Source organism: Euleptes europaea, chromosome 17 (genome assembly GCF_029931775.1).
Source record: "Euleptes europaea isolate rEulEur1 chromosome 17, rEulEur1.hap1, whole genome shotgun sequence".
NCBI classification, from domain to species: Eukaryota; Metazoa; Chordata; class Lepidosauria; order Squamata; family Sphaerodactylidae; genus Euleptes; species Euleptes europaea.
In genome coordinates, this window is record NC_079328.1 from 48,234,696 (window position 1) to 48,246,812 (window position 12,117).

At 47.9% G+C, this 12,117-nt stretch overlaps 1 protein-coding gene across 5 annotated transcripts in view; it reads right to left on the reverse strand.

Annotated features, from left to right (window-relative positions):
• Positions 1–12,117, reverse strand: part of GSE1 (Gse1 coiled-coil protein) — a 252,033-nt gene that overhangs the window by 43,230 nt on the left and 196,686 nt on the right. The gene's annotated exons all lie outside the window — the stretch shown is intronic.

Here is a 12,117-nt window from a genome sequence, read left to right on the forward strand (position 1 = left end):
TGTAGGAAAAGCAACATTACCCAGACAAGCAAATCTGCTGCTGCTGCTTTCTGCATTTGGCTCTGTATAACTAGAAGGAAAAGGGCAAATCTGAGATGATCAGAGCCACTTATCCTAAACCCTTCTCTAAGAGACAAGTCACACACATGTGCTCCTCTTTCTGCAGAGCTAATACAGGACAGAGCATCACCTCTCCACACCTGCAAGATTCTCCACCCCCTTGCCCAAGAAATGCTGCACAAGCAAATACGTTAGTTAGAAGCACACTTCCCTCTAGGACAAGGCAGGGCAGAGCAAAATGAGGGCAACGGGGAACAAAATAGAAACAGGCCTGTCATTCTACCACCAACAAATCCTTGCCTACTCCCTCCCCAAGGTTTCTCTTGGTCACACACAGGCCATTTATGCAGGGCCGATTTTGATGCTCGCTCAAAGTTGCTTTTTTAAATCTGCCCTTTAAAATGACTATTCACGGTCCTGATGCAAGAAGAGAAAGTCAAACAAACCCCACCCCCACCCCCCTGCCCCTTCGTTTGCATAGCCATTAGCAATGGTCATTTGCATAGCTAAGCCTTGGCTGTGATTTTTCATGGTTCCGTCAGTAAATGCTTCCATGCAGGGGCGGAGCAAATACAAAAGGTCGCTTTAAAGGGGCTCTTAAGAAATGTGAAGCAGATATGTGCCGGCTTCACAGTGAGGCTGGAATGACAGTTCAGCATGAAGAAAAGAAAAAAAAATGTGGGGCACTTCAGCCTGGAACACGCTGCTAATTACCAAGCATAAACGGCCCCAGACACTCTCATAGGACCATCAATTTGGGCAGATTCAGGCAACCTGGAGTAATGTCATGATCATTTAAAAGCCTTATTCATCTATCTAGGCTGTGTTCCATGTGCTCAGATCGGAGAGGAAGAGGGAAAATGTCAGTATTGACAAACATTTGGGCACAACAAAACACTAGCAGGCCAGGTATAGCGTAATTCTCCTGCCTCACTGCTGGTGGCCTTGTGAGTCTTTCAGCTGGACCCTGAATGCAAGAGGGGGAAGTCATGTACAGGATGTAAGTAGGAACTAGAAGATCTGAATGGCTACATTTGCAGACACTTTCAGCAAGATGGAAACTTGCAGTGTGTCCATCTTTTCTAGCAGACAGATACCTTCTCTGGCTTCTGAGCTTGGCTCAGACAGGGAGAAGAAAGGACTCCCCTCCCCTTTTCTCATCTGACTAAAAGGATCCAAAAAGAAAAAGCAACCTTAAGCTTAGAAGAGCAATTTTCAGGATCTCAGCCCGAGGCAAGAGTCTTTTTGCCATCCAGTGAGAGTAGCGTTACCAGGAACAATCTGCCTGTGCACAAAGCCCTAACCTTTTCAGAAAACACACCTCCAAGGAAACAAAATAACAATGAATCAAATGCCACAGTGGCATAGGAATCTATAGGAATCTCCCCTTGAAAAACAGTTAAGGAAATCAAAGTGCTGACAGTCCGTACCTCAGTCTTCACACAGAAATTTTGGAAACAAGATTATACGGTATAAGCAAATACTGGAAAATTTGCATCGTTTGAGAAAAATTCAAAAATTCAAATCTGTTTTAAAAAATGTGTATAGTATATGGTCCTGGCTAGACCTTGAATGGTTCTCAGCCATAAAAAGATTTTACTACCGAGCTCTCTGCCACCCCCGGAAGAAAGAGATCCCTTGACCCGACCATGCAGCAACTGCCCACAGCAAGAAAGCTGCCATGCAGGCCTACAGCGGCATCTCTGAGGACACGGCCCCAACTCATCTGCAAGATGCAGGCATTCCTGTGCCCGTCTCAAGCTGGCCCTCCACCGAGCATGTCTGAGCTTGCATTGATCTGGGAGGGTGACCCTTCCACGGTCTCTGCACCACCAGCAAAAGCAGCAGAGGAAAAAGGATGTGCACCAACAGTGGATTATCGAGTGGATGTGTTTCCCCCACTAGCTGGCATGGAGCCAGGAAGAATTACCATGAGCAGCATGCGTGAATGCTCAGCCAAATGGTCAGGTTAAAGGGAAGCAAGCTGGCTTCACCCGCTGTTGACCCTGGCCTGTAACGAGGACCACCTTTCCTCACACTCAAGTGCTGGGGCAGAAGAAAAAAGAGAAAGGGTCCATCAGGACGACAGACCACTCCCAAGAGAGCAAGTTACCTCCTGCAACCAATGGAACCACCCACCCACCCCTGTTAAGGGGGAAGGGAATCAAACTCTGGAAAACATTCTGAGAAGGAGCAGAAAATGTTTGCCCCGTGAGAGACTCCTGCACTGACTGCTCAGGACAAACTGAGCCCTGTAAGCTGGACTGCTCTATTTTGGCTGCATAAAATACATGGCAACCCCACCTCTTCAGTCACATGAACACATGAAGCTGCCTTCTACTGAATCAGACCATTGGTCCATCAAAGTCAGTACTGACTACTCAGACCGGCAGTGGCTCTCCAGGGTCTCAGGTGGAGGTCTTTCACATCACCTACTGCGTGGTCCCTTTAACTGGAGATGCTGGGGATTGAACCTGGGACCTTCTGCATGCCAAGCAGATGCTCTACCACTGAGCCACAGCCCTTCCCCAGTGAACTGTCAACTGAACAGGATGCAATCTTAGCACACAAGCCAATGCTTAATGGCCTATCCTGACACCTTCTCATCCCATATCATATTAAAAATGGCTAGTTGTCTTCCACAGGGTCTCTCTGACAATACCTATCTCTTCTTCCAACATTTTTAGCACCCTCTCTGTTCCACAAGTCCCTCCAAATCCCTCACCTTCAGTATCTCCAATGCAGCCCAAGACCTGGAGAATCCCTAGAGCTGGACTTACCTGGTCTGCTTAGAACTTCACAGTTCCAGGTTACCAGTGTTGACTCCCTCTCCCCACCCCCAACAACGCTGCAAGCAAACCATCCTGTTGTGTGAACTCCTTCAGTACCTGCCACCCCAGCCATCAAGAGCCACAGGCTCCCGCCTTTGAAAGTTGCACTGCTGATGTGGGGTCACTTAAAATAGAATTTCAAATGAGCAGCTTCATTAGCACAGCTAAAATTAGAATCACTCTTCAGTATGTATTACAGGGTAAGTTGTATGCAGGGAGGTGGTATGCAGAATCCCCCTGGTATGGAACTGCAGCGGAAGGGAGCATAGGGACGGAGGCCTGAGGGATAGCTGATGGGGCGCTTACCACACCCCAGACCAAAAAGAAGAGGAGGACTTTCTCTACCACTTAAAGCAGGATCAAACCGGCTTACAATCACCTTCCCTTCCCCTCCCCACAACAGACACCCTGTGAGGTAGGTGGAGCTGAGAGTGTGACTAGCCCAAGGTCACTCAATTGGCTTCATGTGTAGGAGTGGGGAAACCAACCTGGTTCACCAGATTAGCATCCACCGCTCATGTGGAGGAGTGGGAAATCGAACCTGATTCTCTAGATCAGAGTCCACCGCTCCATACCTCCGCTCTTAACCACTACACCACGCTGGTTCTCTCACACCCAAATGGGCTCAGCTACAGGGTGGCTTCAATTCTCGCGGCAGATTGGAAACACGGCCGATTCTCCACCCAGCTTATTTTCATTTTCTGAAGGCAGAATGTTCATGCGATCTTCTCAATACTTCCTTCTCAGTGGCAAGACTGCCAATGGCACATAGCAGTTGCTTTATGGCATTTCCAAAGACGCAGTGATCTTACAGCCTGGGAAGGTCTTGCATTGCCCCGGCAACCCATCCTTCTTGAGAAAGGCCATGTGAACAAATTTGCTGAAATGGGCCAAATCATCATGGCACGGAGCCCTGACACACACCACTCCCACAACCACAGGGAAGAGGGTGAGCAGATATTAACATTCATCACTCACATTCAAGTTCCTCCTTTCTGTCTATTTTCAGGACAGCAAGCCATGCCCAGCTGCCTTAAAAAGCTTTGGGATACAGAGCCATCTTTCTGTGGTCCGGTGCAGTAGAGAAACTGCATACTGGAGGCAGGAGGGATTCTAGCCCTTTGTTAGTTTGGCTGCTCTTTCCTATCCTCAGATGCCCATTTGATTATTAATTAATTAAACTAACCTGCCTTTCCTCTTCGCTGAAGGCCTGTCACCCCACTAAACAGAGACACCACATTCTTCCAAATGAATAATGTTTATCCCCCCACCCCAATGCTCACACAGGTAATGCGAAAGGTCCCCTGTGCAAGCACTGGGTCATTACTGGCCCACGGGGTGATATCACATCATGATGTTTACAACGCAGACTATATTTTCAGGGTGGTTTGCCATTGCCTTCCCCAGTCGTCTACACTTTACTCGCAGCAAACTAGGTACTCATTTTACTGACCTTGGAAGGATAAAAGGCTGAGTCAGCCTTGAGATGGCTACCTCAGGTCGAAAGCAGAGCTTTGACTGCAGTACTGCAGCTTACTACTCTGTGCCACGGGGCTCACACAACACAAATACAAAGTTTAGGCATTAGGCACAGAATTCCCGTGAATTACAGCTTTCACGTTGAAACAAAATCAAGTTTCTAGCCCCTAAACTTGAAATCAAGTTTCTAATCTGAACTATGACTATCAATTTGGAACTATGCCTAAGGAAATCCCAGAAACCAGGAAAGGGGTCTGAACAGGACTTTCCTGCATTTAGTGGGTGGGATTCACTCCCCTAGTCAGGCTTTCTCCCTTCTAGAAGAAGAGTTGGGTTTTTTTATACCCCGATTTTCTCTACCTTTAAGGAGTCTCAAACTGGCTTACAATCCCCACAGCAGACACCTTGTGAGGTAGGTGGGGTTGAGAGAGTTCACAGAGAACTGTGACCAGCCCAAGGTCACCCAGCTGGCTTCATGTGTAGGAGTGGGGAAACCAACCAGGTTCACCAGATTAGAGTCTGCCGCTCATGTGGAAGACTGAGGAATCAAATTAGAGTCCAGATTAGAGTCCACCACTCATAACCACTACACCATGCTGGCTCTCTTCTACACAGCTAGCAGAAGTGGAATAAATTATGCAAAATAAGCAAATATCTGTACAAGTGCTTAACTTGCATTAATGCAGACAGGTCACAGGTTTCAGCTTTTGTTTTGGCACACTGTTGGATTACCTTCACCCACAATTTATTTCAGGTGTGCAGAGCATACAACAGTTCTGTTGGTCCCCAGGCATGTTTCACAAAAGGGGTCCAGGTGATTCTAGACAGATGCTTTAGCAGCACATGCATTTATGCCCCCCTTCCACAGGTGGGACTGGATGCTCTGAAAGGAGCAGTCCTCCCCACCCCCCAGAGTGCACAACCTCATGGTGGCTAGGTTTCTGATCCAAACGTGCTTTTACTGAAGCATCAGGGAGTGGCAGCAGATAGAGGGCATTTCAACTGATGCTGGAAAAGCTAGGGAGAGCAGAGGGTGAAACTCTGCTCTGTAAGAACAGACACTGTACATGTGGAAAGAGATGACAATGGGTAGCCTTGTTAGTCTGTCAAGAGCAGTAGAAAAGAGAAAGAGTCCAGTGGTACCCTAAAGACTAACAAAATTTCTGGCAGAGGTGCTCTTGCTCTTTTCAGCTGGAAAGAGGCACCCATTTGACTAGCCCAGCCACTGGGAATTGAAGCCACACTCTGGAGCATCACCATTCGGAAGGGATGGGAAATTCGTCCCTGCCACTCCTCCCCCCCCACCTCTGTGGCTGTTTGCCGCTGCATATCCCACTACCACCTGAGGCTGGTATGGGTGTCTCCTGCTGTAGTGGAAGACCTAGCCTTTCCCCACCTCTGCCTCTGTGCCCTTGGGAAGCCCTGAACTTGGTCCTGGGCTTTCCCTTCTACTCTCATTAAGCCAGCACTTATTAAGTTGGGCACTCACTCACCGACTGGGCCTCCTGTCTACATGAGAAGCTCATACAAATCCATTACAAGAACAGCTGGGAATTGAAAGTGCATTATTCAGTGTGTGTGTGTGTGTGTGTGTGAGTGTGTGTGTGTGAGTGTGAGTGTGAGTGAGTGAGTGAGTGAAATCAACTGCCTGCAACATGATGCACCATGCAGATAAGTAATGGATGAGGGCAGGGAGGGAGAAGCCACAGTTGTATGTGTGCACTTGTGTGAGCCTTTTGCTGCACAAAGTTCTGTGAGAGTGGGCCAAGACAGCCCTTGAGAGAATGTTCTGCCACAAATGTAGAACCTTGTGATGATAGACTGACCCCCCCAATACACCCATCTTAACCATTTCTTACAGGACTGTAGCTGCAAAAATGTCTTGATAAGGGACTTTCAAACCACTTATCCCCTCCATTCCAGCAAGTATCAAGGAGACCAAAGGTATGAAGGTATAATACTTTTGCTCCCCATAGAATCACAGAGTTGGAAGGGACCACCAGGGTCATCTAGTCCAACCCCCTGCACAATGCAGGAAATTCACAACTATCTCCCCCTGCACACTCCCAGTGACCCCTACTTGGCCCAGAAATGGCCAAGATGCCCTCCCTCTCATCATCTGCTCAAGGTCACAGAATCAGCATTGCTGACAGATGGCCATCTAAGCTCTTCTTAAAAACCTCCAGGGAAGGAGAGCTTACCACCTCCCGAGGAAGCCTGTTCCACTGAGGAACCGCTCTAACTCATCTCCCTCTTCATTTTCCTAGAGCTGCTCCAGGACTGCACATTCACAGAGGCTCTTCCGTGGCTTCACCCTTCAACAAAGGCCTAGAAGAATGATTTGATGCCACACATAGCCTCTGAAAATGCACATAAAATGCACGGTTCTTCTACTCTGTTAAATATGGTATCTGTGTCCCCTCCCCCTGCAGCCCATCCCCAAAAGCCCAATAAACGGCTCAAGAAGCATTACTTATCAGTGCTCTGCCTGCCTCCTGCGGATTCCGTAATTACCGTTGCTGCCTTTCATCTCCAGTTCTTTGCAGACACCAGACTCTGGGCCTGCTACTTTGGTGCTCTATAATTACCAGTTAATAGCCCCAGCAAATTTTCCGCTGGTCCCTGTTCAAGCGCCAAATCCAGCCTCCTTTCCCCTTGACAACCCCCCCTTGGGGATAATTACACCTTCGAACGTTGAGCTCAGCAGGACCCCCCCAATTCAGCTACAGGCCCGAATCCCCTAATCACCCCTTCTCGGTAATTTTTCATTACTAGAGAAAGAAATGTTTGTGAACAAATACAGGACGCCCCCAAGCCTTGGGCACCCGGGGTCTCTTGCCCCTGCAAAGAAGAAATATTCCAACTCTTCTTGAGAACATGCCTTCCCCTAAGGGGATGCCCAGCATTTTCCCAATCCCCATTTGCACGCTCATGCGCACGCACTCATGCAGAGGGCAGACAGCATATGACATTCAGCTGATCCTCGCAAGCTCAAGACACTTCATAATACATCCATTCTCTCTGCTGCCGCCAGCGTGCTCGCCAGTCTGGATGCAAAGCAGCCCCATCCCCAAAGCATTCTGCCTGAGGAGAAACAGACAAGCAGAACATTGCTTGCGTCACAAGTTACAGGCTGAGCATACTGTGGGATTATTTGTTGTACAAGAGGAACCACCATTACCTTTACAGAGAATTCCCAGGCACTGGACGCATTATCTCCCACAATGTAATGTAATGCTCGTGCTGCTATTGTCCAATTAAATCCATTTTCCCCTCAAAGAGAAAGCTCCGTATTTTTGGCGTTTTCCAAAAATCCCACTTTCCTTTTTTGGGGGGGCGGGGAAATCCCCACGTTTGGTGAGGAAGAATCACTGTCAGAGTTTCATAATCTGGGAAGCCCCTTCTTTATGTGTGCACAAGCCTGTTTACCACCGCCCATTCTATGCAATTGCATCAGAATAACCCACCCCTTCTACATCAAGCCATGCAAGGTTTATGGCACAGCTCCCTCGCTATTAGAACGCAGAGTCCTTGCCTTAGGCAAAAGCCCCCACTTGAAGCAAGTTTATCATATGTCTGCCCAAGACTACAGCAAATCACATATTTATGCTGTCTTCCCCAGAGCTGTATTTAAACCAAACCAGAGACTGGTTTGGCCATTTAGTTCCCAAATCAGGCAATCGGGTTTCATTTGCTCATCTAATTCTCTACCCAGGCCATATGATGCTACCCTGTGGCTATGTTTCACCGCAGAAGCAGCTGGACTCGACAAGATCAAGCAACCTCTTGAAAGACACCAACCCAGGCCAACTTGGATTTGAATCATTTCCCTTTACGATCAAGGGAGATCCTTCTTACCCCCGCCCCATGCAGGAACAAGCTCTTCTATCAGATAAGCCTTATCTTAACAGTCCTCCAGCTGCAGAAATCATTCTGGGATTGGCAGTGCTGGCACTATGTGCAAGAGGCAGCCCGGTTTGAAAGATGCCCATGGAAAGGAAGGAACAAAGCACAGAGGAGGGAAACAGAGAAAAGGGAATTTAAGAGGCGAACTCAAGCTAGCACTAAAATGAGTGTTGAGAGATCCACAGAGCAACAACCACAGGGCAAAATCTGGAGTGAGGCTTGTAATGCAAAATCTAGCAGGTCCCTTAGAGCAGGCTTTGTTCTCAATGATGAAAATTAAAGGTGTTGCTATCAGGTGGAACTCCCAGTGGAGTAAGCAACAGGTGGGATTTCTGTGCTCAACACCTGACTCTCACATAGATTCCCCTAGCCCACTAACAGATCACTCTTCTTTTTCCCTGCGACCGATACCTTCTTCCCTTCCAAGCTTCCAGCATGTTCAACTTTCTTTCCACCGCCCTTATCCAATGCCATGGCAATTAAAAATGATAAACAAATGAAGAAAACACCATATTTTGCAAGCAAAAACATAACCAGGCCCCTAGTTTGCACATTTTCCCCACTGGTGGAATGTAACTTTGCTACTCGCTGTGGCCAATTTGAGATTTTTCCTGGGGCAATGTCTTTTCAACGTGTACACAGCAGCCTCTCAGCCGAGGTCCTTGATATACACAGTGCAAGACAGCAGTGTGGAGGCACAAAGGTCACAAAAGATTATGACACAAACAGCTGTGGGCTGCAGAACTTGGCCATCTCCCCATGCATGTCAAGGCTCCACTTTGTCACCCAACCTGACCATATCCAGATCCCAACAGGCCAATTCGCCAACACTGACTAAGGCTTTAAGCCTAGACGCAAAGGCCAGAGACAGACAGCAGCCTAATCTCTAAGAATTCCTCTCTAGTGTACATGTACTGGAATTAAACAGTTGATCCTGCACTCTCTTTGTGGAATTCCAAATTCCTCCTTGTTAAGCATTACAACCCGATTCCAATATAAAGGCATTCTTACCTAGCTTCTCTCATTTACTCTCTGGGTGCAGCAAAGAAACAACTCCTCGTTCCACATCTTTTCCTTTCTTTCTTTCTCTTTCTTTCTTTCTTTCTTTCTTTCTTTCTTTCTTTCTTTCTTTCTTTCTTTCTTTCTTTCTTTCTTTCTTAGTCCCAGAACAGCTTAGCACGGAAGCTTTTCCTCCCCTTTGAAAGCCAGCCTGCCAGCTTCCCTTCCTTCTAGTCCTGGCCTGGCCTGCTCTCCTCCTCCTCCTCTGTCAACAGAAGCTCTTTCCCCTGCAATGTTATCTCAGACAGGAACAGCACTTAACTGCTTAAGGCTCCAGGGCTTGCTCTCTCGCTCCCCTGATAGGGCAACCGCACAAGCTCGGCCCCGTTGCCTCTCCCAAGAAACAAGATTCAATCTACGCCCACCTCCAAAAGGCGGACGCGAGAGTGCTCTGCGGGCTAATCGAATCATGCCCATTCAATTAAGCCACCCAGGAAGAATGCAAGGAGATCAGTTTAGGCTAGGAGCTGGGAGTCAGGCGATGCTTTCTAAACAGACAGAAAGAATGGGTCTCTCAACAGAGGTGGAGTTTCACTGTAAAGTGCAGGCACTGGGTACTTCCAAGAGCACTTTTCTCTTCTCACGGGAAGTTCTGCCCGCCCCCCACCCTCCATCCAATCTTTGACACAAGAGAGCAAAGTTGTGTTGCCTCAGTAGTAAGGAAAAAGCATTCTGGGCATTCTCCGAGACATTCGCTTTAACATGGCTTCACACATTCCAGAACTTAGCTCTGGTACACAGAAAAGATTCTGGAACTGAACCCAAACTACAGTGAAGCCCGAATCCCAGGTTCTATCTCAGGATGCATTTGCATTAACAGTTTATAATTAGTTCATTGTTGGAAGTAGCTCTAGTACTGCAAATTCTGCCACTCAGAATGAGAATTTTCCACTGTCAAGAGGGCAAACCACAGTGGAGCCGACATTGACCTCTTTGGGTTTCAGCAAGCTACAGGCTGGGTAGAATATCTTTTTCAAAAAAGAAGCATCTTCTCTATCGTACAACACAATGTACAGTCAAAGCACTAGTTTACTTGCACTGAAAACTGATAATGCAGCATGAATCACGGAGTAGTTACAGAGGCACTTAATACCGCAGAGCCAGCCCCTCATACGCCACAGCTCCCCTTGCACGATCTGAAGAGGTGTCTCACTTTTGGGCTGGCTGGTAAAAAGGATGCAAGTTTTTGAGTTACACATATCTCTTCATCAGCCACATGGAAAACTGGCTCAGCTCTGCAAAACACAATCACTAATGCCACAGTGGATACAGGACCTTAAAACCATCAGTTCTCCAGGGACTAGAAAGTCATCAGACCTTCTAAAATCACACATCCTGCATAATGCACTTTCAATCCACTTTCAGTGCCCTTCAGTGCCCCCCTGCCAGTGGATTTTGTCATTTCACATAGTCAAATCTAGTTGCAAAGTACACTGAAAGTGGATTGAAAGCGCATTATTCGGTGTGTGTGTGTGTGTGTGTGTGAAAGCGACTGCCTGCAACATGATGCACCATGCCAAGACACAAGCAAGCAGTTGGCTTGTTGTTTCAGCTAAACAGTGATATACAGTGGAAAAGGAAATCTAAGAGCAAAAAAATAAACAAACAAATAAATAAATAAAAGTGCTAAGAGCTTTGTGGTTACCAAGAGACACTGAACTGACAGAAGATGTCTTTATTTCCTGTCCTTTCCTCCTTTCTAGTGGCCTGGGAAGTCATGCTCAGAGAGTCTGGTTACAATACAAGAAAGAGACTTTGACCTGGGCTGCCCTTCCCCCCCCTCACCCCCCCATCTGCAAGGGGTGGAAGAAGAGACAAACAGAACCTTCCCTCGAGAATCATGGATGCTCCAGTAGGTCTGGATGGCCCAAAGGCTTGACAGAGCCTCCAGCTGGCTTGACAAGAGGGCTGAAGCACAAGTAACTTGGTCTTGTACTTAGGACTGGCAGGCACAACTTATGTCCCCGTGTTTCTCATACTTTGATAGTTTCTCCCCAACCCTTCTAAATGTATTGTATTTTCTGCCACCCCCCAATGCAGGCAGCTGCTGCCTGTTCCACACCACACGTGCAGCTATCCTTGCGGCACAGTTGTGGACGTACTGCCCGCTGCTGCATGCAAAGATATGCAAGGCTCTGTTCCAACTCTGGCATTTGCCGAAACGCCGACTAGGACAACTTGGAAACAACACACAGTGAAACCGCACGTGGGGAACAAAGCAGCACTGGAGCCCACATTGTTTTTCAAAGGCAGAGAAGCTTCCACAAGCCCAATGTGGAGTAGTGAGCAACCTCTGCCAGGGAACACGCAACACAACCATCTTTTGGCCAGCAAGGTGAGAGAGGAGGAGGAGGAAGGAGAAGAGGAAAAAGAAGAGGAAGGAGGAGAAGTTGGTTTTTATATGCCGACTTTCTCTACCACTTAAGGCAGAATCAAACTGGCCTACAATCACCTTCCCTTCCCCTCCCCACAACAGACACCCTGTGAGGTAGGTGGGGCTGAGAGAACTGTGACTAGGCCAAGGGCACCCAGCTGGCTTCGTGTGTAGGAGTGGGGAAACAAATCCAGTTCACCAGATTAGCCTCCGCTGCTCATGTGTAGGAATGGGGAATCAAACCCGGTTCTCCAGATCAGAGTCCACCGCTCCAAACCACCGCTCTTAACCACTACACCACGCTGCCCCCCCAAGGTGGGGGGCTGTCCCACATTTTGAGAACCACTGCACTTGGCCAAACGCAGCCCACCAGCCAAACTACTAAGGGCTCGACAGACAAGTTTCCAT